General features: G+C 48.4%; 1 protein-coding gene across 2 annotated transcripts in view; it reads right to left on the bottom strand.

Annotated features, from left to right (window-relative positions):
- Positions 1–8,952, bottom strand: part of FBXO34 (F-box protein 34) — a 54,333-nt gene extending 45,381 nt beyond the window's left edge. Inside the window, exon 1 of one of the 2 annotated variants that reach the window (XM_028727950.2) lies at positions 8,756–8,952. The gene's annotated coding sequence lies outside the window, so the exon portion shown is untranslated. Of the gene's footprint in view, positions 1–8,073; positions 8,317–8,755 lie in introns of those variants that run through there. The other variant, XM_028728039.2, reaches the window with a different exon arrangement.
- Positions 8,953–12,937: the final 3,985 nt, after the last annotated feature.

Below are 12,937 nucleotides of genomic sequence, written 5' to 3'. Positions count from 1 at the left end.
TGGACCTCAGTGTCCAGGCAGAACGATGGGGGAGGAGACGCTCCTTCAGATATACTGGACCAAGGCCGTTTAGGGCTTTAAAGGTCAACACCAACACTTTGAATTGTGCTCGGAAACGTACTGGGAGCCAATGTAGGCCTTTCAAGACCGGTGTTATGTGGTCTCGGCGGCCGCTCCCAGTCACCAGTCTAGCTGCCGCATTCTGGATTAGTTGTAGTTTCCGAGTCACCTTCAAAGGTAGCCCCACGTAGAGCGCATTGCCGTAGTCCAAGCGGGAGATAACCAGAGCATGTACCACTCTGGTGAGACAGTCTGCAGGCAGATAGGGTCTCAGCCTGCGTACCAGATGGAGCTGGTAAACAGCTGCCCTGGACACAGATATTGCTCTGCTTTCCTTTGGAGTCCAAGAGGGGGGTCTTTTCTCTGGGCAGCCCAGGACCTCCATGCACACTGGCCAGGCTTGGACCCCGGGGGTCACTTCAGTACTGCGAACGCAGCGGTTTGACTTCAGCCCTGGAGGAGCGCTCCATTGTCTATCGAGTCAGACGGATGCCAACAAAAACAACGGCCCATATACTATGAAGAGTGTGCAAAGAGATCTGAGCCCAGGTTTTTTTAATACATATTTTCTAGAAGGGAGCGACTCACACAAGACTAGGAAGAAACAGGGTGAGCGTAAGGGAGTGGCGTTGATTGTTTAATGACTGTTCATCACACTAGTTTTTATTTCAGCTGCTGCCATGCGTTTACTGAAAACCCAATAAAAACCGCTGATAGGCAGTGCCATGCAACAGCAGGCACAAGCTGGATGCAGCGCCAGCACAGCTAGTGAATGAGACTCTTTCACTCCCTGGCTGCCTGGACACTCCTTCCCTCTTTGCACTCAGTATCCCAAACACACCCAGTCCCCGAAGCAAAAGATTATCCATTTATTAAAGAGGAAATGCACAGCAGAGAACTTGCCAGCTATGGTTTCAAAGGCCAAACTCATCACAAGCGAAAGTCCAGAGGGGAAGCGACGTTTATGATCGGAACAAGTGCATTTACATGTTATGACTGGGGAGAGAAGAGTTACATGTTATGACTGGGGAGAGAAGCTATAAACCGTAGAAAGGCTGCAGTGTATTGCCTACTCTCTTAAGAAGGCGCTGCTCACAAATTACGCCAGATGTTCCACTCCCAGTTTATGTCGGCCTTGGGACCAACACTTCGGATTAGCATCTGAAGAGGGGGTTTTATTATCCCCCATCATTAGCTTGCAAGCTGCTATCAGATGCTCTGAAGGCACCTGATGGTATAGTCTCTGAAGCTAAGGAGGTCAGGGCCTGACCAAGCCTTCTCCCCACTTATCCTAAGTCTCATTTAGTAGGGACGCGGGTGGCGCTGTGGGTAAAACCTCAGTGCCTAGGACTTGCCGATCGAAAGGTTGGCGGTTCGAATCCCCGCGGCGGGGTGCGCTCCCGTTGCTTGGTCCCAGCGCCTGCCAACCTAGCAGTTCGAAAGCACCCCCGGGTGCAAGTAGATAAATAGGTACCGCTTTATAGCGGGAAGGTAAACGGCGTTTCCGTGTGCTGCGCTGGCTCGCCAGATGCAGCTTTGTCACGCTGGCCATGTGACCCGGAAGTGTCTCCAGACAGCGCTGGCCCCCGGCCTCTTAAGTGAGATGGGCGCACAACCCTAGAGTCGGACACGACTGGCCCGTACGGGCAGGGGTACCTTTACCTTTTTTAGTAGGGATCTGTGGTGCAGGAGCAACAGGAAAGGCAGCCAGAGTATTGGGCTTCTCTGTGTGCTTGCCTACAAGATCCCCTCCAGGCCACCCGGCTGGTTTCCAAACAGATTCAGGCAGTCAGAGGCACAGCTACCCTTGATTTGATGAGTTCAAATGTCTAGCCAACCTAATTCACAAAAAATACAGCTCATCTCTATGTATAAGTAAGCCACACCATGCTTTCCCCTCTTCCGTAAAGAGAAAACATTGCACAGTCACACATAATCCTGTAAGCATAACAAACCCTGGAAAAGAGAAGGTGGGAAATGCAAGTTTGGCTAACGATGCACTCCAGACCATTCATTCATTATGGAGCTCAGTTAGGCACTAAACTACCGGCAGCCCCTGCCCCTAAAGTTCAAATGTGCTTTTAGCTTGTAAGGCGCTTTGCACCAGTCTTTTATTTCGACTTTACAGTATCCTTATCGCAGCATTCAAAATTCGTCAGGCGCGAGGGGCATTTTCCACCTGGCTATCAGTGCCAGGGCACCAGGATGGCGCCTGATGTCTCCACCACCTGGAGGTGCATGCCTGAGGATCCTTGAATCTTGACTGTTTTCACACACTGGCAACACATTCTGTAGAATTCTATTCATTCTATTCTATCTGCACAATCAGAATGAATTTCAGGAACCAAAACATCATACTGAAAAATATGACTTTCGAACCATCTGGTCCCAAAACAGCAACTAGGCATTTCATTTTGGCGACTGTAACCCTGTTTGTGGTGCTGGAGGAGACTCTTGAGAGTCCCATGGACTGCAAGAAGATCAAACCTCTCCATTCTGAAGGAAATCAGCCCTGAGTGCTCACTGGAAGGACAGATCCTGAAGTTGAGGCTCCAATCCTTTGGCCACCTCATGAGAAGAGAAGACTCCCTGGAAAAGACCCTGATGTTGGGAAAGATGGAGGGCACAAGGAGAAGGGGACGACGGAGGATGAGATGGTTGGACAGTGTTCTCGAAGCTACCAGCATGAGTTTGACCAAACTGCGGGAGGCTGTGGAAGACAGGAGTGCCTGGCATCCTTTGGTCCATGGGGTCACAAAGAGTTGGACAAAACTAAACGACTAAACAACAACAACAACCCTGCTTTAAGGAGCCATTTGGCGCCTAGTTTGTATAATTGAGTTTCTAACACTGTCTTATTGGCTTGAGCCATTATTACTTCCATCTTTGAGATATTTCAGAAGACCAACAAGCATGCCCATAGCCAAACTGAGGTTTCAAATGAGATCCCTGAAGTGCCCATCACCCCAGCCATCCAGAAACCAACAACACCACCAGGAACATTTATTGGGTGAAAAGCAAGAGCAAAAGCTCAGGGCTCTCAAGACAGAGAGGATGCATTGAATAGTTGTGTTCTCAATCAACCAACACCTACATAATGGAGTGTGTGTGTGTGTCTGCATCTGCTCTCCTTGTAGAGACACTGCGGTTTTCCTTTCCAGCTTGTAGAGAAGCCAAGCTCTTTGAGCAGACATGTGGGGAGCAGCTCTATTATTCCCCTATCAGGGTATACAGGAGGGAATGAAAATTTATTTAACGAAGGACTGCTCACTAGGAGGCAGGCAGGAAGGGGCCCACTTCGCAAACCACCATGTTTGGGTCAAAGCTGTGACAGGGAAACTTTTCAGCCCAAGGACCACATTCCGCCATGGCCAATCTTCCAGGGGCCGCATGCAAATCATGGGTGGGACCAGAGGCAAAAGTAGGCAGAGAAACAGATGCAAGCCTCATTTTTGTACAGTCCGCTGTATTCCAGCAACACAGAAGTCAAAGGCTTCAGGCTTTTGTCAGAGGTTCCCGACACCCACACACAATTCTCCATCCAGGAAATATGGAGTAATTATCACAGGTAAAGGACACATTCCAGCCAGGTGAAGGCACTTTGGAGGATGGGGAGCAGGGCTGGTGAGAGGCATCGTCGGGGGAAGAGTCCTGAAGTCCATTTGGTCCATTTGTTAAAAGAAGAACATTTGGGTGGGAGGGTGGAGAAGCAAGGCAGGGTGGAAATATAGAGCAAGTGCCTCCTATAGAAAAAAAGATGCAACACATTTTGATATGGCTCTCAAGTTTGCATTCGCTGTGAATTCCCATCACTCTATTCATGGGAACATGTTGGCTTATTAATTGGTAGAACCACTTGAGAAAGGCTGTACCTAAAAATTAAAAAAAATCCTTACGCACAGACGCGCGCACACGCGCACACCACCCCAGCAACCTGGGGTCACATTCTTCCGTTTGTTAATAAAAGATTCAGGCTGGCATCCTAATAACATATTCGGAACCGCGGCTCAAAACGCACATCGTAGACATTCTTTAAGCCTCAAACACCAAAGCAAGAATCGCTAGCTACTGTCATTATGCCCTTTGTTTAAAAATGGCATAAGCATATTTAACCTACCCAAAACCATGCAATTAGTATGAGCGCAATGCCGAGGCTTCAAGAAAAGGAATTTTTAAAGAGACACTAATGTGCCAAGCATTTAAAGCCTGGTGCCAGCTCACTCGGTGCACGCTGTGTTGAGCCCATTGCAGAGCATCGTCAGTGAATCCTGAAGTGTCACTGCGCATCTGACGACACTGTCCAATCCAGTTCCACAATACGCTCTTTATGTAACTGCCACACAGCAATGAGAGCATGAAAGGGAAGGGAACAGAATTGATCATACAAGCACGAAAACAGGGATGCAAAGATACGCATCACTTTTTATTTTAAAAAATGTCCACTGCATTTTAATAGACTGCATTTGCAGAGCCCACCTAGAAAAATACCGCTAAGACACTGTACTGCCAGTTTGTATGGCATGGATTTCATTCCTAACATCAGGCAACTCAAGATGGGCAATTTGGTACTGTGGACACAGAAACTGGCAAGGACCAGTTTATACTCTCAGTAAAATCAAATAGTAAAGCTTCTCCTGGATTGATCCACTTCAGGCTGCCGCAGGTGGGAATGGAATATTTCAGCACTCAGCTATGCAAGTTATCTAGAATGTTAGGGAGAAAGGTTCAGTCTCGATTTCTCCCAGTCATTACTTTGGAGCTTCTGCCATAATTATATGATTTTCAAGTGTGGTCCAAGGTAGCACTCTGGCCTCCCTTGCTTCAGATATATGGCTTATAATACATTTGGTGTTAGGAACTCAGATATATAATCTAGGAGCCAAATGGCTCCTGAAACCAAGATTACATGTGCCAAAACAGAATGTCTAGTTTGCCATTTGGGGGCAAGATGGCTCTAATGTCTTATTTTTCAAATGATGGACTGACTGTGATTGATCATCAGTTAAACATCTGGCTAGTTCAGATGGCAACCCTGAGCTAGGTTAAGAGCTTTGATAACTTAAAGAAGAAAAGTCCCTTGATCCAGGGAGAAGTCCACATACCGTATACAGTGGACTATCCCAACTTCTTCTTCTTCTTAATGGAGACTGCTCCTGCTCAGGCTGCATAGAAAAAGCATTTTGGTTCCAGAAATTCATTCTGTTGTGCAGATAAAATATAACTGATAGAATTCTACAGGATGGGGTATTAGTGTGTGAAAACAGTCCAGATCCAATGATTCCCCAGGAATGCACCTCCAGATGGTGGAGACGTCATGCGCCATCCTGGTGCCCCGACATCTTCACTTGGTCGCAAGTGGTCAGAAGACAGGTGCAAAATGTGGCTCGCTGATTTCAAACACTGGATACATACAGGCATATACAGTGGTACCTCGGGTTAAGTACTTAATTCGTTCCGGAGGTCCATTCTTAACCTGAAACTGTTCTTAACCTGAAGCACCACTTTAGCTAATGGGGCCTCCTGCTGCTGCCACGCCGTTGGAGCACGATTTCTGTTCTCATCCTGAAGCAAAGTTCTTAACCTGAAGCACTATTTCTGGGTTAGCGGAGTGTGTAACCTGAAGCGTATGTAACCTGAAGTGTATGTAACCCGAGGTACCACTGTATATTTATTTGTCTGCCACCTTTCCACAATTCGAATCATGCTCCAGGCGGCTTAGAACATGAAAAAATACATAACTGCAACATAGCAGAAGTAGTCATAAGCAACAAATAAAACATCAAAATATAAACAAGCAAACTGAAGAATTTCCACATAAATCACAAAAACCCAACAGTGACAACAACCCAACCCAACTAAAAAACCCCGCAAACAACACCGCAGCTTAAGAGCCTGTTTAGCAGCCTCAGCTTTTGTAGCTGGAGTCAGTCAGGGAGAGTGTGCAACCTTCACCCATGTACCCATGTATTGAGTTCCCAAGGGGTCTCTCAATTTTGCACCATTTTACCTGAAAACTGTAGCAAGACAGCAGAGAGGAAGGGAACAAAGCTTGCCAACTTAATATTTTTAAAGATTAAATATGAGGCCTGCACAGCTTGGCTCTAATGCAGCAGCAAAAGGTGAAACTGACAGATCCCCTCTACAGCTGGACCCCATACAGATTCAAGGGAATGAGGCACCATTAGCACATTCCTTATCAGCTAGGGTTGCCATATGCCTGGGAAATACCAGACATGTCCTCTTTTGGGGGGACCAACAGGCCCATTCAGGGGGATTTTTACATTTTAAAGGAAATGTCTGTGATTTGGGGGGGGGGTATTTATTTATTTGGGGGTTGGCTCAGGCGGCTCTGCACACTGTAGCCACTGCCAGCTCAAGCCCAAGTTGGGAAAAGAGGCACACTGGTACAGTGCCCTCATACACCAGCGCCCCTCTTTCACCAGCTCGGGCTGTTCTCTTTTTTGTTCTTCAAGATATGGCAACCCTATTATCAGCATCACCTTCTTTTTCATCTGTTCCCTCCGTGGAGTAGCAGCTACATTGGTGTGAGAGCCCTTGTGGAAAAAGGAGCATGGGCAGGTAATGCTCTCCTAAATTAAGCTGGCTGGCAGGAACCCTAGTTATGGGGTAATTGCTTTCCCCCAGAAGCATCAATAGCAATGGCAGGTGTTCTTTAAAGGGAAAGGGATGAATGGCTGAAATTCCTCTGGCAGAAGCAGCCATGGGAACCTCTGTTAAAGGGGTAGCAGTGGAAAGATGTAGTTTCCCCCCCAAAGAACTAGCTCTTCTAAGGTACAGTAGTCAGTACATTTTATAAGATCACATATTGCATAACTAGCTTAGAAGAATGCTAGTATTGTATAGCATTAGCAAAAACACCATTCATTTTTATTCTCTGGGAGCACCCTAAAACACATGCATTAACACTATGGGAGTCATTCTTAATATCCACAAGTGTGCACTGGTGAAAAGTCACATATTCTACCACAGGAATACCACGCCACCAACTCAAAGTAAACAGTCATGCCCATCATGGATTCCTCATAGCTCAAACCAAACAGAGATGCCCGAACATACCTTATATTTTTACAGCCAAGGAATAAAAACTGAGGACTCCAGCACTAAGAGTCCACAGTCCCTACTCAAACCTTCCCTTTGGAAAGAAGCACATGACACGTCACAAAAGCCAATTACCTGCGCAGGTAAGAGAAAAATTGTGTACGCAGGCATACAGGGTTTCCCTTATTATTACCATTACAATTTATTGCCTGCCCTTCACACTAAGATCCCAGGGCGGGAAGCAACAATTAAAACACATTAGTAAATCCAGTTTGAAACAAGTTTAAAATTACAAAAATAAGTGAGTAAACTGAAGGGCAAAATATATGCTAGCTCACTGAAATCTTTGGAACCATGTCCAGTTAACTATATACAGACACAGAAACAAATAAAGTCCCATTTAAATTAACGGACGGCACAATACCAAGCATGACTTGTAGTCCTGCCTTTTTTCCTTTTGCTAACTGCACCAAATTGCCTGTTTTAGGTTTTTATTGCCTTTTAACTGGCTTCAGTGCAAAAGAGCTACCTTTGTAAGAAAAGAGATCAACAAATGCAACAGCAAAATAATCGCAATCATGTCTACTCAGAAGTAAATCCTGCTGAATTCAACAGGGCTTGCTCCCAGGTGCGGGAGGCCAAGATCCGCAGGCTGCACGGTCCTTCTGTGCTGCAAATTCATCGTGTCATAAGGAGCCTTTTGGGACCTGGGCTGGCAATTGCTCCAGTTTCCTAATCCCCTAAGCAAAAAAAGGGGCTGAGATGTGCAGCTCCTCCGAGGTCCCTGGTGATGGAACAAGGAAGTCTTTGCAATTCGAGCAGCAGGGTCAAGCCTCCTCTCTCGAATTTAAGGGAACCTTTTGGCTTAAGGGAAGCCTTCAAAAGGCACAGAATCAAATCCCGAAGAGTAGGGGGAAAGGGAAAGAATAGGAGTGTGGAGAAAGGAGAACTCACCCCAAATCCCTGCCTCCTGGAAAGAGAAAATCTCTCCATCATCCCAAACCCTGGAAGCAGCAGGGACTCCAACTCCATATTCCCCAAGCACGACAAAATCCTAAATATAGGGGCCCTCCTACACTCCAGCAGGGGGTGGGGTGGGGAATGGGGACAAGAAGCCTCCGCCCCACACACAAAAAAAACAACAACCCCGAAATGCAAAGGCAGCCCAAATCCTGCAGGGCCCCCCCTCTTTAAGCCCTGAATACGGAGAAGCCCCCACACCCCCCAAAGCTAAAGAGAAGGAGGTCCAGACCCCCAACAAAAAAAAAGGATGGAGACACCTCGAGTCCACGCCTCGACCCCACAGACACCCCAAAATAGGTGCAGGGGGGAGGGATTCCTTTTCCCAAAATGAGGCTGAAACCCGAACGACCCCGCCTCAAATATCATCCCCCCCCAATAAAAGGGAAGGATAATTCCCCTACAAGCCTTCAAGGGGGGGAAAACCCTCATATAGGGGGCAGGTCCTGTTATAGCGCTGAAAAGCGGGAATTGGGGGTGTGGGGCTCCCAAGGGCGCCCTCGAGGGTTGGTTCGGTGAGGGGGTGAAGGAAGCCCCCCGCTGTGGTTTCCGAGGCCCGCGGCGGGTTCCACGCGAGCCCCCGGCGCGGGCCCTCCCGGGAGCGGCCTCGCCTCACCTGGCGAGGGGCCGGCTCTGGGGCCTCCGACGCTCCTTCTGCTTCTGCTGGCGGCGGCGGCGCTTCTCCTCCTCCTCCTCTTTCCTCCTCCTCCTCCGGCGCTACCTTCGCCGACGTCTCCTCCGTCCCGCTTCCCTCGCTCGGCCCCCGACCCGCGCTGGGAGGAGCCGCGGCCTCCCGCCAATCCAAGGCCCGGGGCGGAGCAGCGGCGCCGAGTGGGGCGCCGCCCGCCGGGGGAGGCTGCTGCGGCGGCGGCAGGCAGGCAGGCAGGGCTGGGCCGACCAGGCGCCCGCTGCGACCGGCGGGCCTCGCCGGCTCCCCGCCGCCTCAGCAGGGGCAGGGAGGGACAGGCGGGCAGGCCTCCGAGGCCGCCGCGGGGCTGAGTGGATTTGGGGCCCAGGGCCAAGCTCAGCCCCCGGGACACCCACACAAGCCCCGGCGCGGGCAAGGCCCTGGGGCCCAGCGCCACGCTTATGGGGGTTATTATTGGTATTGGTTCATTTCCTATGCCGCCCTTGCTCCGAGGATCACAGGGCGGTGGAAGAACACCAAAATATACAAAAGGGAAGAGGGCAGCCGCTTTAGTAGTGCCAGGTTGCTGGACTGGCTTTATTATTATTATTATTATTATTATTATTTCTATATAGTCATACTTCGGGTTACAGACGCATCAGGTTGTGTGTGTTTTTGGGTTACGGACCACCGAAACCCGGAAGTACCGGAACAGGTTACTTCTGGGTTTCAGCAGTAGCTCATGCACAGAAGCGCTAAATTGCTCTTTGCGCATGCGCAGAGGTGCCAAATCGCAACCCGCGCATGTGCAGCTGCGGGTTGCGAACGTGCATCCCGCATGGATCACGTTCGCAACCCAAGCGTCCACTGTACCTCCCTCCGAGGATCACAGCGCGTTTCGTAGTATAAAAGCACAAAAATCTATGTGTCAAAGGCTCAAACGTAAGAGGGCGGCCGCTTTAGTAGTGCCAGGTTGCGGGGCTGGCTTTATTATTTTTATTATTATTATTATTATTATTATTATTATTATTATTATTTATTTACATTTCTATACAGTCATACCTCAGGTTACAGAAGCTTCAGGTTGGGTTTTTTTCAGGTTAAAGGTAAAGGGACTCCTGACCATTAGGTCCAGTCGCGGACGACTCTGGGGTTGTGGCACTCATCTTGCTTTACTGGCCGAGGGAGCTGGCATTTGTCCACAGACAGTTTTTCCGGGTCACGTGGCCACCATGACTAAGCCGCTTCTGGAGAACCAGAGCAGCGCACGGAAACGCCATTTACCTTCCCGCCAGAGCAGTGCCTATTTATCTACTTGCACTTTGACATGCTTTCGAACTGCTAGGTTGGCAGGAGCAGGGACCGAGCAACGGGAGCTCACCCTGTCATGGGGATTCGAACCGCCAACCTTCTGATCGGCAAGTCCTAGGCTCTGTGGTTTAACCCACAGCGCCACCCACGTCCCTTGGTACTAACTCTTAAACCCAGTTTAATATAAGGTTACCAGACATCCCCATTTCCGGGGGACAGTCCCCATATTTACAAATCAATCCCCTGATAAAATACAAATTTTTCTCTCTCCCCCCCCGCCCCCCCCCCCGGAAAGTGCTAACCTTAACGTGAGCCTGGTGCCAGTTTTTTAAAGTTTATTTGGTTTGGTGGGCTTTTTGTTTTTAACATGTGGTGCTAATCTTACAGGCAGGCTGATACCAGCCACCCCCACAATGCAAAGCTTTGACAATCTTCTGCTAAAGGATGGTCTGCATATTGTATAACTTTCCCCGAGACACTTAGCCTCTCGGCATTACAGCCTTTCCCAGGCATGAAGAAAACAAGAGATAAAATTACAGCCCTATCTTATCACGGTCCAAGGAAGAAGTCTGATTCTGTCAGAGTAATTAGGGGATCAGCCAAACCTCCGCAGCTCTGGTGTGTGGGCAGTGGATTATTTAATTATTGCACTTATCAGGGCTTTTCATGGGCGTATACCACCTTATCACCGCGCTGTTTGCTTTAACCGTGAAAACAATTGCCTGCAGACACTGTGCACAGCTCCCCATTTTTGCTCGAGATAGGATAAGAGCTGCGTGTCAGTGGAGACATTTTCCTCGAGGGGTGGAAAGGTGCTTAGATGCCTTTGCACATGGGTAGGCCCAGGGGCCGGATCCGGCCCAATCGCCTTCCAAATCCGGCCCACGGGCGGTCCGGGAATCCGCGTGTTTTTACATGAATAGAATTTTATTTATGAGTAGAATTTATTTAAAATGCATCTCTGGGTGATTTGTGGGACATAGGAATTTGTTCATTTTTCTTTCTTCAAAATATAGTCCGGCCCACCACATGGTCTTGTAACCTTTCTAGGCCTCTTTTCACGGGTAGGAAAAAGGTTGCACCTGGGGAGAGGGAAGAAGGAGTCAAACGAAACCAAAGGGATAAATCAGAGAAAAAGCTTTATTCTGCCATCCGGGGTGGCAGAAGGCACCTGCGTGATAAATTCACAAAGCAAGTACAAGTTCACAGCCATTTGCACAGAGCAAATATTCCCCTCCAGTTCCCTCCCCTCAGTTTCCTGAGCATGAACAGAAAGCTCCTGTCTTGGGACTATTCATTAGCCTTTTTGAAGTTCTCTCGTACTGATAAAAGTAACGGTTTGCCTATGCAACAGCATCTTGTGAGCAAAGCAGAGGAAAACTTTAGCTGTGGATTTTTAAAAGAGAGAAAAGGAATTTTGGACAGTTTTGAGGCCTGGTTGGGGGGGGGGGATGACTTCGGGCCTAGGTGGGGTCACCTGTCCTCGCCTCCTTCAGTCTGAGGGACGGTGGACTGGTCCACGACTGAAAAAGTTTGCTGACCCCGGCTTAGATGCCTTTGCAGCTGCTCCTAAGTCGTGTGGTCCCATTTGGACAATGGTTAAAGGAAACCTTAAAGAGACTGAGTGGGACCCAAAATATGTCTCATCCCCCACTCTGTCGCCAACAGCGGCCACCCAGAAAAGCACATGCCCTCCAACATTTCTCTGACGAAAATAGGGACGTCCCATTCCATAATGATAATTTTATTATTTATACCCCACACATCTTGCTGAGTTGCCCCAGCCACTCTGCGCAGCTTCCAACATATGTAAAAACACAATAAAACATTAAAAAAAACTTCCCTCTACAGGATTGCCTTCAGACGGCTGGGGGGGGGGCAGATAACTCCATACCCTCCAACATTTTTCCACTGAAACATTTTCCCAATGAAAATAGTGACATCCTAAGGAAAAGACCCTGATGTTGGGAAAGATGGAGGGCATAAGGAGAAGGGGACGACAGAGGACGAGATGGTTGGACAGTGTTCTCAAAGCTACCAGCATGAGTTTGACCAAACTGCGGGAGGCAGTGGAAGACAGGAATGCCTGGCATGCTCTGGTCCAGAGGGTGACGGAGAGTCAGACACGACTAAATGACTAAACAACAACAAGGAAAAGTGGGACATTTCGGGATCAAATCAGAAACCGGGACAGCTTCTCTAAATCAGGGACGTCCCTGGGAAATAGGGACACTTAGAGGGTCTGAAAGCCGGACATTAAGACCGCAGTCTTCCCCAGTAGCTGGTATCGTGGTATACTGCTGCTGAACATGGAAGTTCCATTGTCATGGCTAATACACAGCCCTTCTTCTCCTTTACATCTGCAGGCGAGGCAGTGGATGTGCCAGACACTTTGAGCATATTACACCAATTCTGACTTGACTGCACTGGCTGCCAGTTAGTTTTCCAGCCCAATTCAAAGTGCTGGTTTTGACTTACAAAGCCTTAAACAGCTCAGGGCTACAATACCTCAAGGCTTTATCCACATGAGGTCCACAGGGAAGTTTGTGGCATTCTCCTGCTTGCGGGATGCTCTCTTTGGGGAGACTCGCCTGGCCCCTTCTTTACAGATCTTTAGGCGCCAGGAAAAGCGTTCCTCTTCTCCCAGGCCTTTGGCTAATTAAACAATCTATGGCTTTTTAAACTCAGTATGTGTGTGACTGTATTTATTTGTTACTATGTTATGCGCTTCTGTGTTGCTATATTGTAAACTGCCCTGTGATCCTTGGATGAAGGGTGGTATAAAAATGTATATTATTCTTATTTTAAAAATTGATATGCCTCCCTTCATCCAAAGATCTCAGGATGGTTCACAAGATA

Source organism: Podarcis muralis, chromosome 1, assembly GCF_964188315.1.
Source record: "Podarcis muralis chromosome 1, rPodMur119.hap1.1, whole genome shotgun sequence".
Classification (NCBI taxonomy): Eukaryota; Metazoa; Chordata; class Lepidosauria; order Squamata; family Lacertidae; genus Podarcis; species Podarcis muralis.
This window is presented reverse-complemented; position numbering and strand designations above follow the sequence as displayed.